Source organism: Bactrocera neohumeralis, chromosome 3 (assembly GCF_024586455.1).
Source record: "Bactrocera neohumeralis isolate Rockhampton chromosome 3, APGP_CSIRO_Bneo_wtdbg2-racon-allhic-juicebox.fasta_v2, whole genome shotgun sequence".
Lineage (NCBI taxonomy): Eukaryota > Metazoa > Arthropoda > Insecta > Diptera > Tephritidae > Bactrocera > Bactrocera neohumeralis.
The window spans coordinates 64,930,408-64,943,369 of NC_065920.1; the positions used below are offsets into that span (position 1 = coordinate 64,930,408).

General features: G+C 34.4%; 1 protein-coding gene across 1 annotated transcript in view; it reads left to right on the top strand.

Moving 5' to 3' along the window:
- Positions 1 to 596: 596 nt before the first annotated feature.
- LOC126753973 (uncharacterized) overlaps positions 597 to 12,962 on the top strand; it is a 71,363-nt gene continuing 58,997 nt past the window's right edge. Inside the window, exon 1 of the mRNA XM_050465766.1 lies at positions 597 to 940. The gene's annotated coding sequence lies outside the window, so the exon portion shown is untranslated. The remainder of the gene's footprint in view (positions 941 to 12,962) is intronic.

The window sequence follows — 12,962 nt, forward strand, 5'->3', positions numbered from 1 at the left end:
ATTTGCTGACAACTGGAAAGCCAAGGCAAAAAGTGTGTGTAATAGCAAAAAAAATAAAGCAAATATGGCAAAAAGTGAGCAATTAAGCTGAGCGAAAAAAAAATTGCGAAAATCAGCAAACGTAATAAAAGCTGAAAGATTTTGAGAAACGAAATTAAAGTTGGAAAAAAATTATTTAAGCTAAAAAACAAATTTTCGAAACGGTTTTCGAGTTCGAAAATATTTCAAAATGGTTCGGCAGCCAAAAAAAGTTCCAAAACGGTTTTGAAGCAGAAAAACAAGTTTTTGAAACTGAAAACAAATTTTTGAAGCGGTTTTGAAGCAGAAAAACAAATTTTTGAAACAGTTTTGAAGCAGAAAACAAATTTTTGAAACGGTGTTGAACCCATAAATAATTTTAAAATTGGTTTTCAGGCCGAAAATAAAATTTCAAAACAGTTTTGAAGCTGAAAAACAAATTTTTAAAACGGTTTGAAAGCGTAAATAATTTTAAAATTGGTTTCTAAGCAGAAAATAAAATTTCAAAACAATTTTGAAGTCGAAAAAGAATTTTTCAAAACGGTTTTGAAGCCGAAAAATAATTTTTCAAAACAGTTTTGAAGCGTAATTTGTTTTAAAATCGATTTCTAAGCCGAAAATAAATAATCAAACGAAATTTGCAAATTAAAAAAAATTCACAAACAGTGTTCAAGTTCGAAAATTCTTTCAAAACAGTTTTTAAACCGCATAAATAGCTACAAAATTGAGAAATATGTGTTAAAAACCAATACAAGTTTAATAGCAAAAACGCAAAAGAAATCTAACGGTAAAAGTGCTGGGTGTTAAAATGAGACAGCCAATAAGGCGTTAATTGCGTGAAAATCCGAAACTAAATACTGCACTGACCAAATGGCGAGCATAATGAGGCTAATTTCGGTGTTGATGAGCTGGAAGTAAAGAGGTGAAAATACAAAAAAAAACCGCTCGTAAATGTGCTGTTGTAAGCATAGATGATATACAAACCATAAGCTATTGACAGTATGCTAATAAATATACCGTTATATGTATATAGTGTTTGCATGCTATTCTACGCTGTAGGCCAAGAAGTCTAAACGAATTTCCGCTACTATTAAAGACACACACACACACAGGCATTTATTTGCACAAACTCTATGGCAAACACATTTTCTTATCTCTTTAAAGTATACAACAAAAACAAAAAATGGGGAAAAAGTCTAAAGAAAAAGGATTTGTAATATGAGTGGGTACAGTAAAATTCCCCAAAGCATTCAAGTGTGTTAGAGAAAAAAAAATAGTGGAAAACGAACACGATGCGTGCAAAAAAGTGAAAGGGCATCAACGCCCAAAAAGATGCTGCACACAAATTCTCGCAGCAGCGCTCGTTTTTGCCCCGCATGCGTGTACACACAGACACATGCACGCACACACTTGCAGCCGCCGAAGCTGCCACCGTTGTTGGCGTGCTCAGTGGCATTGCTGCTGTTGTTGTAGCTTTCGATTTTATTGTTGTTGTTCTCGCCAATTTCGTTGCCGTTGTTGTTGCTGTGGCAACTTATTGTTGTTGTTGTTGTATTTTCTTTTGTTGTTATTATTGTTTTTGCTGCTGTTTTTGTAATTTCTTTTGTTGTTGTTGTTGTTAGCACATCTCTATTCTGTTGTTGTTGTTGCTGCCCTGGCTCGTTGCCATTTTCCCGCTGTGGCAGTTTCTGTTAAAGTTACAAAAAATGCCCCCGCCGTCGTTACCGTTACAATTGCCATTAGCCATTTGCCACTACCATTCGATACATTCGCTACGTACCCTTGCTTGTGCGTGCGTATGTGTGCGCTTTTATGCTTTCGCCTGGTGTTGCTGTTGCCATTTCCGTTCTGGCGATAGAGACACAATTTCGTTCGGTCGACGCGTTATGCGACGTTCGGCTCGTTGGGGGCTGTTAATCATGGCCTAGCGCAGCAGGCGGCAAAACCAGACTCGCTCCCAGTGCGTACATGTGTGTCTATGTGTGTCACACTGTGTGCGTGTGTTGTGGGGTTGACAAGCAGCCTGCAGCAGCTGAAAGGCTGACAGCCAGCGTATAATTCAGCGTATGTGTATGGGTATGTGTGTGCGTGTCTTGGACGCAGCAGTCTAGCTGCCCCAAAGTGCAGGGGTTGCCGTTGTTGATGTTGCTCTACACTTTTGGTAGCGGCGGTGCCGTTTTCGGTTAGCGATGAAGCGTTTGTCTACACAGCCTGCAGCATAGAGACGACGATTGGGCGGCAGTGTTGCCGGAGTATTTTTTTTTTTCGGTCTAAGAAATGAATAAGGTTTCGCAGCAGAATAAGTTTGAATTTCGTAATCTTTTACTTGAATTAGTTTTAACTATATAAGGTCCAAATTACTTTGAAAGAATTGTCATAATGGTAGGTTTCTTTGTTCCTTCATCCATATTGGCAAACAACCGGAACAGCTGATTTTCACAAACTTCTGTTGTGGCGAATTTTTCATCAACAAAATCATTCGCCATTCACAATAACAGTTAGCAATCAGTTATTTTGTGGTCCGGCCAAAAAGTGGATGGATAAGAACCTTTCAACCAAGCTGCCGGTTTCTAGCGACTCACTATCGTTGAAAGTGGTCGTACGAGGTCCTGATGGAACCTAAATTCTCATCGTTTAGCCAAAGCTGGTCGCTGCTGGGGCATGCTTCCTTTAGACAGTCAATTGTTGACCGTACAGGTCCGAATTAAGATTTTGATCGTAGCAGAACGGTTCATAGTATTGTCTGCCAATCTCAAAAAACTCATTATAAAACCTTTCTGCCGGTCAATGCTGGCTGGGTCACCGTTTTCGCCGGCTCAACGCGATTCGACCACAACCGTTTTCGATTGGTGATGTTGTATCTAACCCACTTTACGTCATCAATAATCACCTCCTGCAAAAATGGATTGATTTTGTTGGAACTCGCAGTTAGAAATTCGGCTAATGTGGGTTTTTTGTGCCAACTCGTAGAGCTCCCTTGCATTGAGCTTTTCAGCCTCAATGGTTTGAGGGTTTTTGTGCCAAGTATAGCCTTGGACAATCGAGATGGTGACGGTATGACGATCGAACTGAGTGATGATTTCCATTATTTCCTCGAAGTTTTCGACAATACTTCTCCAGAGCGGACTTTGCGGTCAAGAAAATTACGGAGCAGGAAGGCAGTAGTTGTAGTGGCTGCCATATATACACATATACTGTATTCCAGGCCACTAGGGAATTCCTAGAAACGAATCGGCTGATGATATTGCCAAAAGTGTCATCCGTGTGGCTACCGAACCAGTACAGGCAATACAGAAATCACTAAAAACTATATACAATGAAATTTCCGAAAGAGCTGAAAGACAAATGAGAGCGAGATGGGATGTCTTAATGAAATGCAGGATCCCCAAAATCATGTGCAAGACCACCGAAGGAAAACAAGGATACTTCCTTTTCCCACGAAAGTCGGGTCTACGTAAACTCAACTCGGCAGAATCTATCACTAGATCAATAACAACAACGCATGCTTTTTTACTCACATGTTCCCGAATACAGCATGGTTGTTGGCCCAATGACAAGTCACAACCTATTGGCATCAGCTGCGAGCCAAATGGGCATAAGTAACGACGATACATGCAGAAAGTGCTGGGCATAAGAGAGACGCTGGAACACCTCTTATGCTTCTTTTGAGCATTTTCAAAAGCCACCTTAGGTATCTAAGCGCTTTGCAGTTCAAGGGACTAGATAAAGTATCACGATTAGATATCAGGTCGATCTTCAAGTTCATAAAAAGCGTTGATGTTCTCTATGACGAATACTTCATCTGAAGTTGAATTGAACCTTCATCTGGCATTACTAAAGACCAATAGGTCAAGTATAGGTGTATGTATTGTGTGACAGTCGGCCAGTGTAACATAACCTAACCTTCCTCCTAGTGCGTGCTACATTTTTGACATCAAAACTAGCCGAACGATGAAACAAAACTTCCGCGTGATTTTCTATTACAGTATCAGGATCATAAACACTATTTATCTTTTCAGCCGCCAAGCGAGCGCCTTTATCCGAGAAAGACTTCTCTTTGTTGGTGTCCAATTTGACGGGTGTTTAAAGAGTTCTGAGTCCAGCAATCATAAAACCGTCTGAAAAGTTTCTTTTAAGACGAAATCGTATAGGCCATATAGCGAAACCTGATTACACAACATGAGATGGAGATTACTAAAGCCATCTACCAGAAAATAATTGATTTCTTTTTACTTTTATGGTATTTGCCAAAGTGTTTCAAAAAGATTCCTAACTCTACCTGTTTTTGGATTTTAAAGAAAATAAGTTGAGATTTATATATGTATAGGCGTCTACTGATTGGCGGTATAAAGAAATCATGAATTAATTTCTCAATAAATCTGTAAGTACGAATGATGCTCATGGGATTTAAAGTAGTATGACAAGGATCCTTTGATGAATTAGGAAAGTTTTATTAAAAAATTCAATAATAGAAGTGGACACAGCCCTTAAGACTTGTATATCAAAGACCTATGTAAAATTTCTGAAGATTAGTTGACGGCGCAGTTAGCTTCCTTCTCCAAAACTATTACTCGAATCAACTTGAAAATTTAGCACAAAATTCTAGAAGTGTTGTAGTATTTAATAAGATAATAAAAAAATCGATTTTTTGAAATCCGAAAACCCTTAAAATTGGACGACGACGGGCGTGACAGCGTCCACTTTTAGTTGAAATCACATATCACAATCGAAACCCACCAAACCGATTTCAATCAAATTTGGCCTACTTCCATATAAAACAATTTTAAGTTCTATATGACTCTTTCCTTTCCAGTATACAAATCTAGTATGAATCAGGATAAAACTTTGCCCAAATAGTGCCCCTAACTACTGAATATGTGGAACTAGTATTATAGCCGACTTTTTACTAAAAATATCGCTCATTGTATGAGATATATAATTTAAATTCAGAAAGAATTCTTTGCAAGTTTATGAAATGTTCAATGATACCACAACTTAGCTCTTCCTTACTTGTTTCTTTTACTACTTTTTTATATTTAATCTATTTTAATTTCATTATTTTCTTCTTTTGTATTATTTTTTAGTATTAACATACTGCATATTTATTATTTTTTTTTACTTTTATTTAGTTTTCTTTTAATTTCATATTTTTTTTTTAATTTTTTTATTTTAAATTTTTGGGTTTATTTTTTTTATATTTCCTTTACTAATATTTTGTTAATTTTATTAATTTTTTTATTGTTTTAGTTATATGTTTATTTTTAAGTGATTTTACTCTTATTATTTTCACTATTTTTTACTTTTATTATTTATATAAATTTTGCTATGTTTTCACTTTTATAATTTTTCTTGTAACTTTTTTTTTGATTATTTTAACTTTAGAATTTTATTATTTTATTTTATTTTTTATTATTTCCTTTACTAATATTTTTTTTGCTTTTATTATTATTTCCTTTTTGTTATTATTTTCATTATTTTTTAAATTTATTGTATTTTTTTAATTAAAAGTTTTAATTGGGATTTTTAATCTTTTGATCTGATAATTTGTTCTCTTTGAAGAGTTTGTTATTTTGCTTTTAGACTTTTTCTCTTTTATTTACTTACTTTTATTGTTTTTTTTCTTTAATATTTTTTTCATTTTTTTTTTTTTTTTGCTTTTAGACTTTTTCTCTTTTATTTACTTACTTTTATTGTTTTTTTTTTCTTTAATATTTTTTTCATTGTTTTTTTTTTTTTTGCTTTTAGTACTACTTTTTACTTTTATATTTTATAAACAAGTTTATACTTTTTATACTTGTATTTTTCAATTTTATTGCTCTTTTTAAAATTTAACATTTTTTGTCATTAATTATATAATTTTATATTATTTTTTCTTCTCTCATATTTTTGCTATTATAATTTTTTTTAATTTATTTACTTGTCTTAAGTTCATTTTCCTGCCAAAAACTGCCTAAAAAGTAAATTTGTTTAATTTTTATTCTGAAAACTAACAAGTTACACAATTATTTGCCATTCGCACCAATATGGCAGCACTGTGTGGCCAACGTACGCACACGCATGCCTAGTCACCCACTAATACTACCATATAATCTAGCAAATGTCACACATGCATTTGTATACAGTTAGTACAACACCCTCTCTGGCATTTTCTAGCCATGCATGCATACGCGTGTAAGTGTGTGTGTGTGGGAATGGCGGCAACCGCAAGGACATTGAGATAGCGACAACTAACTACTAACAGCCAACAGCTACTAGCCATAAGCCAAGCAACCGCAGCTTCAATAGCAACAGTGGTAGCGGCGAGGCAATGTGAGCGACACACACAAACACTTGCACAGTGCCACACACACACAGCTTTGGCCGCCGTTACGGTTACAGCCGCAAAGGCAGCCTCAGCAGGCACTAAGTCATGTAGTGGCATTTTTGGGTCAAATCGACAATCGGCGCACCAAAACAACATTTTTCGTCCACATATGAGCACACACACACATACACAATATTGTTACATACATGTGTCTATATGTGCGCGCGTGTGTGTGTGTGTGACTAGGTGCTTGTGCGCTGCTTATGATATACGGAATAAATTTGCATGAGCGCGCAAGGACCTCATTAAATGTACAAATGACTACATTTGCAATTGTAAACTAGCAAATGTATTTGTGTATGTGTGTGTGTTCGTTTATGTGTATGCCACATACATATGTTTTAAGTGGGTTTGGTGATGGTTAGTTGATTTTATGCGTGTTTGAATTGTTTTTATGTGCGTTGAGAATTTAGTGTGCTTGGAGTGGAATGAAAATATTGTTACCTCGACAACCTGTTAAGCGCCATACACACACATATATATACATATATGTACATGTATACAAATATAGCACAAAATTTAAATATCAAAAAAGGAAACTCTTAGAACACAGCAGCTGCTATTCAAATTACTTTCATATCAAAAAATAAATAATATGGTATGTCATTAGTAAGTAACAGAAATTAGGAAAAATTATAATTTTCAAATTTTTTTAATATATCAGAAATTATATAAACATACAAATAAATTTTAAAATATTAAAATAAATATAAATATTACGAATTCAACTCTAATAGTTATTATAGATAACAAATGAATAAAATGTGTCATGAATAAATAATATTGCCACGATTTAAAAAATTAATAAATAATTTATATGCAATTAATATTGGAAATAAAATTAGCAATTAATTGATAAAAATAGTTTAAATAAATAATGTAAATCTGTAAATTTGAAGTATAATAATTAACTTTGCTGATAATTAAAATAAAATAAAAAAAAAATTAATAAAAGATTTTTTAAAATAAAGCCAAAAAATAATTTAAAAAAATCAAAAAGAATTAATAAGCAAAATATTCTATAAATAATTAATAAAGATAAAAGTTTGTATAATTGAAACATATTTCTTTTTAAAATTTGAAATTAATTCCTTCCCCATCATTAAATTAAGTAATAGGTTAGGATAATCTGGTAGGCCAATGAACCAGTCATAGACCAGTTTTTTCCTTTCCGATACCAGATGGAGTACATTTACTAGGTCCATGAGGCGAAGTCATCCTTTGTGATGGCTGCGCTTAACATGAATTTCAACAGACTCTGTGACCTCACTATCGATACCTCATCCAGTGTATCATACCATGGGGTCCCAGTTGCTTACAGCGTAGTCATACCAATGCAGGACAAGTGCACAAGAGATGCTCCATTGTTTCACTGGTGCCTTGCTCCAGACATTTCCTGCAGTCTTCTCGATCTGTCAGCCCCATTATGCAGGCGTGTGTCGCCAACAGACAGTGACCAGTTCAGCTGCACCGATGCTAATATACCCTTCACAGGTGTAATTCTTTTAGTAACCACGTGTTCAGTTTGTATGGAAGCTATATGCTATAGTAATCCGATGTGAACAATTTTTGCGGAGATTATGTTATCACCTTAAGCATTAATCCATGTCAAATTTCGTGAAGATACCAAGTCAAATGCGAAAGTTTTCCATACAAGCCCTTGATTCCGATCATTCAGTTTGTATGGCAGCTATATGATATAGTTAACCGATCTGAACAATTACTTCTGATATTACATTATTATCTTAGAAAATAATCTGTGCCAAATTTCGTGAAGATACTTGTCAAATGCGAAAGTTTTCCATACAAGCCCTTGATTCCGATCGTTCAATTTGTATGGCAGCTATGTATATGTTATAGTGGTCCGATATTGATAGTTCCGACAAATAAGCTGCTCATTTGTTGAAGAGAAAATGACGTTTGCTAAATTTCAAAACGATATCTTAAAAACTGAGGGACTAGTTCGTATATATACAGACAGACAGACGGACATGGCTAAATCGACTCAGCTCAACATACTGATCATTTATATATATACTTTATAGGGTCTCCAACGCTTCCTTCTGGATGTTACAAGCTTCGTGACAAACTTAATATACCCTGTTCACGGTATAATTAAAACATGGTGATGCATTTTCGCCATTGTTTAAAGTAAAAATTAAATTTATGAAATTCAAAAAATGTATAAAACAATTATTAGTTTATTTAAAAAAATTGTAGAAATAATTTTTTGCACTAAATATGTATTTACTAACACAGTGAAATTTTTAATTAATAAAATATTATTTTATAAAAGTTCTTTTTCATAAAACTTTAAATAGTTTTAAAGATAAAAAAATAATGATTATAACTTTTGGTTAAAAAATAACAGCAAAAAATTAAAATAATTAATAAAATATGTTGAAAAGAAATAATAACAAGTAAGGAAGGGCTAAGTTCGGGTGCCACCGAACATTTTATACTCGCGCATGATAAAGTGATAATCGAGATTTCATTATCCGTCATTTACATATTTTTCAAATACCGTATTTGTGTAAAGTTTTATTCCGCTATCATCATTGGTTCCTAATGTACTCGTATTATACAGAGAAGGCATCAGATGGAATTCAAAATAGCGTTATATTGGAAGAAGGCGTGGTTGTAAACCGATTTCACTCATATTTCGTACATGTCATCAGGGTGTTAAGAAAATATTATATACCGAATTTCGTTGAAATCGGTGAGTAGTTCCTGAGATATGGTTTTAGGTCCATAAGTGGGCGAGGCCACGCACAACTTCCTTCTGCCATTTCTTCCGTAAAATTTAGTGTTTCTGACGTTTTTTGTTAGTCGGTTAACGCACTTTTAGTGATTTTCAACATAACCTTTGTATGAGATGTGGGCGTGGTTATTATCCGATTTCTTCCATTTTTGAACTGTAAATGGAAATGCCTGAAGAAAACGACTCTGTAGAGTTTGGTTGACATATCTATAGTAGTTTCCGAGATATGTACAAAAAACTTGGTAGGGGGCGGGGCCACACCCACTTTTCCAAAAAAATTATGTCCGAATATGCCCCTCCCTAATGCGATCCTTTGTGCTAAACTTCACTTTAATATCTTTATTTATGGCTTAGTTATGATACTTTATAGGTTTTCGGTTTCCGCCATTTTGTGGGCGTGGCAGTGGGCCGATTTTCCCATCTTCGAACTTAACCTTCTTATGAGCCAAGGAATACGTGTACCAAGTTTCATCATGATATCTCAATTTTTACTCAAGTTACAGCTTGCACGGACGGACGGACAGACGGAAAGACAGACATCCGGATTTCAACTCTACTCGTCACCCTGATCACTTTGGTATATATTATAACCCTATATCTGACTATTTCAGTTTTAGGGCTTACAAACAACCGTTATGTGAACAAAACTATAATACTCTCCTTAGCAACTTTGTTGCGAGAGTATAAAAACTGTAGAAATAATTTTTTGCACTATATATGTATTTACTAACACAGTGAAATTTTTAATTAATAAAATATTATTTTATAAAAGTTTTTTTCATGAAACTTTAAAATAAATAAAATAGTTTTAAAGTTAAAAAAATTATGATTATAACTTTTGGTTAAAAAATAACAGCAAAAAATTAAAATAATTAATAAAATATGTTGAAAAGAAATAATAAAAAAAAATCAAGAAAAAACGCTAGCTTCAGTTGTACTGAAATATATATTATATATAAAAATTTCCTTAGAAGAACTTGATTCTGATTCCTCAGTTTGTATGCCATCCATGTGCTACATATATATCCGATTTGAAACATTTCTTCGGAGATTGGATTATTTTTTTAGATAATAACCAAATTTCGTTTAGATATCTCATACAAGCAATTGATTCCGATCTTTCAGTTTACATGACTGCTATATCTATAGTAAACGGCAGATATACTTGTATATTTTCTCTCTCTCTCTCTGACGTTTCCTTCTTGGTGTTAGAGGCTTCGTGGCAAATTTATTATATGTACTCTAGTCAGGGTACAAAAACAAATTTTGAAATTTATAAAATCTGAAAATGAAATAAATTTTTTTCAGAAGGAAGAAGAAAATTTGATTTTTTTTTTTAATAAAATACGAGCAAAAGGTTTAGTAAAAAGAAATCCTTTATTTTTTCGTTAAATTCATAGTTTTGTATAGCTTAGTTATATTAGCGATTTAAACGGGCACCGCTCTTTCGATAACTTATTATCATTTGGAGAATAATTTTATAAAGGCACTCACATAGAAACACTGGTTCGCAATAAATTGGAAAAATTTCTAACAGTCGATTAACACCAGTTTCTCTTGAGGCGAATTTTTCAGCTGAAAAATCATTCGCCATGAACAAAACTAAGTAACGGCCACTTGGTCCCAGGTCTGAACTATAAAGCTGATGCATAACTCTAAGCTCTCTGAGCTACTGGCGTGTTACTATCGATAGGTGTGGCCTGGCTTTGTCTCGAATGAATAAAATTCCTTTTTATTGGCTAATCGCTCCGCTTCTTCGTTCGAACGATACAATCGTTGATAGTGCATATCCGAATAAAGCGTTCGGGTAAGAGCTCATAGTAGATGATTTTAACTTTCCTAGCCGTCTATACTCGCTTGTCCACTGTTTGCCTTGGATCGCTTCTATTCGCACACGATCATTTTTATACCCTGAACAGGGTATATTAAGTTTGTCACGATGTTTGAAACACCCAGAAGGAAGCGTCGGAGACCCTATAAAGTATATATATAAATGCTCAGTAAGTCGAGCTGAGTCGATTTAGCCATGCCCGTCTCTCTGTCTGTATATATGTATGCGAACTAGTCCCTCAGTTTTTAAGATATCCTCTTTAAATTTTGCAAACGTCATTTTATCTTCAAGAAGCTGCTCATTTGCCGGAACGGCCGATATCGGCCACTATAACATATAGCTGCCATATAAACTGAACGATCGGAATCAAGTTCTTGTATGGAACACTTTCACATTTGACAATGTATCTTCACCAAATTTGGTATATATTATTTTCTAAAGCAACAATGTAATCTCCGAAAAAATCGTTCAGATCGGATTACTATAGCATATAGCTTCCATACAAACTGAACGCATAGTTACTAGAAGAAATGCACCTGTGAAGGGTATATTAGCTTCGGTGCAGCCGAAGTTAACGTTTTTTCTTGTTTTAGTTTAACGTTGTTGTAAGTGACCCACTTTCCATCACCAATAATCATTCGCTACATGAATTAATAAGTTTTGTTACAAATCAGCTGTTATTCGCAGATTCGGTTTATGACGTTTTTTGGTTTAACTCATGTGGCACTCATACTTCGAACTGATTTTGTATCAAAGCGGAATTTGATGCGATCTTTAGCTGCTGGAGAATCTAAACAATGCTTGCATAGTGGGAGTCTTTTCGACAATTGTCCTTTCAGAGAACGTTTCATCTTTGGTCTCAAGATTATCGGAACGAAATCGATGAAACTAAAAATATGTGTGAATGGCTCATATAGTATCAGTATCAGAATTAATATCGGATTATAATATATAGCTGTCATACAAACTGACCGATCAAACTTAAATTTGACTGTTATCTTTACGAAATCTGACACAGATTATTGTCCGAGGTAAGGCTACAATCTCATATCGGACTACTTTAGCGTATAAGTTATACAAATACACAAATTTTGATATCAAAAATGTTTTATCAATCAAATTCTGATATTTAATTAAAAGCAATTGAACGCTTCGTCTATTTTGCTAAGTTGCTAGGACTGACTGGATAAAAAAATCGAACAAAGAATTTGTCAAATTTTGTATTTCTAACCAAATTTGATGTGCAAAATCGTTGGGAATGGTGAAAAAGAGTTAAGATGATTCAGTTTTATCAAAAACACAAGTCTACGAGTGGTATAAAGCCTTCAAAGGCGGTCGAGAGATCGTTGAAGACCTCTTCAACTGATGAAAATATTAAAAAAGTGAAGGAAATGGTGAAAATCGCCAGGCAAGTGTTAGAGAAATAGCAAAAGAGCTTGACATCTCTCAGGAGTTCGAATAATTTTGGTGAACCTTATGGGTATGAAATGCGTTCTAACTCGACTTGTCCCGATAAAGTTGAGTTTTTTTTTAAAAACTGGTACCGTAAACAGATCTCTTTGGACATGCTTGATTGTGCGAACTCATGAAGAGCACTATAACTGCCAATGAGACATGGGTTTACCAGTTTGACATGCAAACAAGTCAACAATCATCGGAATGGAGAAAAAAAGGAGCCAAAAACAAAAAAACCGTGAAAAGCCGCTGAAAAACCAAGTTGATGCTCCTTGTCTTTTGGCGATATTCATGGTTTGGTGCATCATGGATTTGTTACGAAGGGACAGACGGTCAATAAGGAGTTCTATTTGGCCGTATTGAGGTGTTTGCAAGAGAGCATCCATCGAAAACTGCCGGAATAGTGGAAGAATAATTCATGGATTTTGCACGATCAAGATGCATTATCTCACCGATCTACGATTGTTGCCAAAAACGCAATGCATACAACCACCATATTCACCAGCTTTGGTTCTTGTGTGATTTCTGCTTGT